Here is a 5,451-nt window from a genome sequence, read left to right on the forward strand (position 1 = left end):
AAGAGTAAAAAATACCAGTAACACCTTGACAAATTCCAAGCACAGTTGATGATACACCTTAGCTGATCACTTTTTTGCTAGTTGGATCTTACAACTTTTGGGCTGAGCCTACATGTCAGTCAGCATGAAGTTGTTCTTCAGGTGTGCATCCATTCCTTCACCCCCTTCAGTCACCATCATTTTAGTATCAAGACAAAGGCACAGGATGAAAACTGTACCTCGACACTTCTTAATTTGTTGCAGCTTTGATGCTGGAGCAGTTATTGTGTCTTCAAGATTCTTTTCCTCAAAGGCACTGTTCTTCCTCCTTGCCAGTGATGCCCTAGTACGTGGAGGTATGTTTGGTACTTAAGGGGCATGTACCAAGTGCATCCACATCTTTTTTAATCTTGTTTGTACAGCCAGTTGTTGGTGATAAAATCTTTCTGTTCAATGTACCGGATCTTTTACTTCTTTGCAAGTGATTCCATTTCCGCCTAGCACTTTGGTGGGTCTCCTCCATATTTTGAAAACACCAATCAATGCTGAAGTTATACCCAAGCAGTGAAATTTCTCTTTGGGCTTGGGAGGTGATACCTTTTCTCACATGCACTTGTTGAAACTCGAGACTGTTCCAGCAAGGATCTGGGATCCTAGGACTGCAGCTACTTTGCTCTGTGAACACAAACTCAATGTGGCACCTGAGGCAGTGTTCGCTTCCCTTTCACTTCCCGTACCTGTGGAAGCACCCTTGGGGCTGGCTGTGGGTGATCCTGCTGACGCTGGGAGTGATCCTGGGTGTATTCTCAGCCTCCTTATCCCTGGCACTCCATGCTCTGCCTTGCAGCCCCTCATATGACCCATGTAGGGTGGACACCTTCTGCACGGGACCAGATGGGACTTGCCAGCTCACAGAGCCTGGGTTGAGTTCTGGCTGCCTTTACAGAAGATACCAATATGAGGAGCTTGGCTTCAGGCTGTCCTTGTGGTAGTCTTATGTTAGCTAGATGTAGATAAAGCCTTTGGCCCAAGGTGGAGCAGCATTTTCTTCCCATGGATACCCTGGAGAAATTCACAGGAGACAGAAACACGCTGGAGAAGGACACAGCTGCTCACCTCTCATGCCCACCTGGAAGTGAAATACCTGTGAGGTACTGGTTAGAGTCACCTCCTAGGTGACTCTAAGGAAAGTCATAACTTAGACTTAATTAGTCTAGGTAATGCAGTCCCAGAGAGACCTTATTTCAGCTTCACAAGATGAAGTTCAAAGGACTCAATATAAAACATTTTTAATGGAATTGTGGAAGATTGCTGACTGCTATGCAGATAAAAAAATGGATTTGAATGGCAGGTTTGGGATACATTAAGGTTGTTTGCCAGAAGCTGTTGTATCCTGTTAACTGACATCTCATGGCTGCTTCTCTTCTGTGGCCGCTGGGAGCTTCCCACTGGTCACAAGGACCTACCACTGACAGCCCTGCTCTAAGAACAGATTCCATTTGAGCTAAAGACTCAGACATGACTCCAAGGCATGACCCACGGTTCATCCTGGGTGAGCACGGCAGTAGATGGCAGCAGTGCACATCACCCCTAATGCTCCTGGAACCAAGGTGGTCCTGCTTGACATTGGCCATTTCCCAAGGAACAGGATCAATCAAGGTGCAAGATCAACCATAATCATACTCCAGAGGCTCCAAAACCACTCTGCCATTTGATGCAATTATTTTTTTTCCACACGGACCTCACATTTCCCAAAAGTGAAGGCAAGACCCTGTTCTCCAGTGCTGAGCACCTCTGGTGATGACTGAGCTTTTGAGTGTGCATCAGCGATCACAAGAGTGGATGAAACCTCTGTAATTGAATGTTCCCTCTATGCTCACATGATGCTGAGCACACCTGGATGCAGGGACTCATTTTGGACTCTGCCTGGAAAGCTGAGCTTTTGTGAAGTAAATGAAAAGGCAACAGCCAGGGAACTACCAAGGGCCACCAATTTAAATGCAAGCACAGCTCCAGGCTGAAAACCAAAGGACAGGGAATTGAAAAGCAAAGCTGATGAGCCACCCTCAGTATTAGCACTTGTGGTTCACTTTCCCCTCCCGAGAAGATTTAAGGCCTCAGTGACAGCTGCCAATCTCTCCTCCCCTGCAACAGGGGGTTGGCTTAAGTGGTGTGTCAGGAGATGGCAAGGGGGATTTCCTTTTGCTCTTTTAAGGAATTAAAGAAGATCCTGTGTCTTTAACCTTCAGGATAACCTTGTTTCAGTCTGGTTCTCATTGCTGGACTGCTCCTTGATGAGCTTTTTATGCCTGATTAATTAGTACACTGAAGGGAAGTGGGGGCTGCTCTGTTTAGCAGCTTGTGCTTCCTTCTGACTAATCCACCACCCAACTCTACAGCTCCAGAGGGTCTGCAGTTGCCTATTTCATGCCTCTGGTGTGGGGTTTCATTACTTCTTTCTACTTTTTGATTGTATGCTTCCCATTGATTTAGTCACATTCAGTGAGGGCTAGATGGAGACCAGTTTAATTTGAGTTTGTAGGCTTTATTTCTCCACTACTACAAAACTTTTCAAAGAAAAAGAAAATGCAGATGCAGGAGTGAATGGTTCAGATTTATGGAGCATTATCTTCCAAAGAGTCACTTTTACAGTGTTATTGATGACAAGAAATCATAATTTTTAAGGAAGATAACTTTGCATATGCCATTATTGCCAGTGTGTGTGCAATCAAGAGAAAAGCACTTTTGTGGTCCTTTAATTTTTAGAAATATGAACCCATAATAATACAACTTATGCTAAATTATTTTGTGTCCCAGTTTTGCCAGGGGGGCAGGGAGGAAAGCTGACCCTCTTGGTAAATGGCTTTCAGCTCTGATAGTAAAAAGTATTGGATAAAGGCTAAGCAGTATTACCAGGGATAAAAATGAAGGCAGCTTTCTGCTCAAACAGTTTTTTGGCTAAAACTGGAAAAAGGAAAACTACAAAGCAGAGGCCAGTGTACAAAAAAAGCCTTTGGCTGCTGGAGTCACGGCAGGTGGTGGCTTGGTCACTTTGTCACTCTCTAGGAGTTATGGGGCAGTCAGGTCCGATTCACTGAGGATAGAAATGGTGTGTGAGTGCCCTTGAGACACCTTGTGCAGCCTGCATACCCCCGGCCATTCGACATGGGACCAGCCTTGCCCTTGGTCCTGTTCTCTCACCTTTCCTCTCTGCAGGTCAGGTGAGGGCTTTGCACTGGATCAAACAGGAATTAATGACTTAATGTAGACATGCCCGGGTGAGGTTCTCCAGGCTCGCCAAGGGGGCAGGCAAGGTGAGCGACAGTCCCTCCTGATCGCTCCCGATGAGTCAATGAGCTCAGTGCTAGCCTCAGGGCGTGCCTGATATCCACGGTTCAGGGGCTGACAGGAGGGGAACAAATCTGGGTTTGGGAATAAAAAAAAGGAAAAGCTTCTTTCTGGGACTGTAACCCCACAGTTACAGCAGGGCCCCTCCATGCTGTTGGTGGCTAGTGTGGGTGTTGCCCAACCTCTTTTCAGGCTGTTTCTGAGCTTTGGTGATGCTGCTGTGTCCTCAGCAGGAGAACTCCACAGGAGCTGCAAAGTGGCACTTCTGTATTCCGGGGGAAAGCCTGCTTCATGGCACCATCCTCAGTGCTCGAGTGCTTTCCTGGGTACATGATGTGTTAAATTCAGAACTCACAGAGCAACTAAACTCTCAGAGAGCCAAATTCTCCTTCCTGCTGTATTTCCAGGCTTGGAGCTGTGGAAAATGGTCTGGAAGGGACTTGGAGAGGCATGTAGTCCACCTCTGTTCCCAAAGGCAGGATCGGGTCTTCTTGTGGGGATCCTTTTTTGTCTAACCTGTTCCCAAAACTATCTGGGGATAAAAATCCACACCCTCCCTGGGTGATCTTTTCTGGTGTTCACCTAGGCTTTGACTCACAGAACAGTGAATTCCCCCAGTGTGATGCAAGGCGGGGTTATACAGAAAATATTCCTTTTAGGGAAGGCATGGTAAAAAAAAAACTGGAGATAATACATGAGTATCTCACCTGTCTGGTATTCAGACACTCAGTGACCCTGGATGACCCAGACCAGGCACTTTAGCTGTAAATAACTTCACAAAGTAACAAGAAATCTGCCCCTATGTTTTTGAAAACTCTTCCAAAGCCTGCTTTGGTAGGTTGCATTTCAAAATAGAGTCCTACTGGTTCAGTGACACACGTAGCCCTATTTCACCAGAGAGAAGTTCAATGCTCGGCCAACCCAGCTGGGGAAGCTTTAGTTCAGTTTAACTTTGTTAAGGGAAAACTGAACAGCTCATTTTGAGTATCTTTTACCTCCAAAGTACATGACTAAACCTGCATTTTTTCCCCTGGTAAAATCTTGTTCCTTCTGGAGAGGCTGAACTGGGCAGACCCCTGGAAACTTTCTGCTGCACTGGCGGGCAGGAGGATGCTGAACTTTTCCTGGCTCTGCTGAAATATGGGGCGTGTTGTGGAAACTGAGGAGCACTGTGAAACAAGATGCACGTGGTTTTCCATCCTCTTACCTTGGGTTACTCTGAGACATAGCCCAGTGAAGAGTGACATGAACTGGGGTGAAAGGAGCACTTCCTCTATCAGGAATTCCTCTATTACCAGCAAATAATAACTATCCCATAAAATATCGGTCCTGAGCCACTGCCTGTTGCTGAGGGAACATAAATGCCGTTGCATAGGGCATGGGTGAGACACTACAGCACAGCCTGTGTTCCTGCCATGAGGAGAGGCACAGCACAGAGCCTGGGAACTTCTGGGAGCTCCCTCCCCAGGGACAGACCTAGAGGCCTGGGTTCCAGCCTTGCCCAGCAAAACTCGGGTTTCAAGGAGGCACAAAAATCCATTAATGGGACAGTGTAGCATAGGTAACCTGAAAAGTAACCACTACACACACTGCAGAGGAATAAAGTGGTCATGGAGGATGTTGGGCTAAAAATTTCAGCAGTGTCTCCTTAAGGAGCAGCAGCAAGCTGGTGCCTGTGGAGTGCTCCAGGAGCCCCATCAGGCCACGTTAGCAATGGCGTGAAACTTCCTTTTGCAATATATTTACTCAGTGAACTCTAGAGCTCTAGCAATGGACAGAAGAACATGTACGGAGCGGAACAGATCCCTCCTCACCTTTCAGAACGGGGTCACACACCCAGTTTATCTCCCAGTGGCTGCTCAGGCCACCACTGCCAGTAAGCACCTCCCAGTTCCCATTTCAGAGGAAGTGAAACGCCTTGGTGGGCTCTGGGACTCCTGATTCCTCTTTGCACAGAACTCAAAGAACTTTCCTGTCCCCTTCACGTGGGCACTTCCCTCTGCCACAGAGTGACCGTCCACCTCCTGGCCGCTGCCCCGGCCACCCACCATGGCCTCAGCTCTGGCTGCAGCAGCAAGCGAGGAAGGAATAGCAACCCAAGCAAATTTTTGTCCCCAGGGTCCT

The sequence above is a fragment of the Corvus brachyrhynchos genome, unplaced genomic scaffold (genome assembly GCF_000691975.1).
Source record: "Corvus brachyrhynchos isolate BGI_N302 unplaced genomic scaffold, ASM69197v1 scaffold10, whole genome shotgun sequence".
In the NCBI taxonomy this organism is placed as follows: domain Eukaryota; kingdom Metazoa; phylum Chordata; class Aves; order Passeriformes; family Corvidae; genus Corvus; species Corvus brachyrhynchos.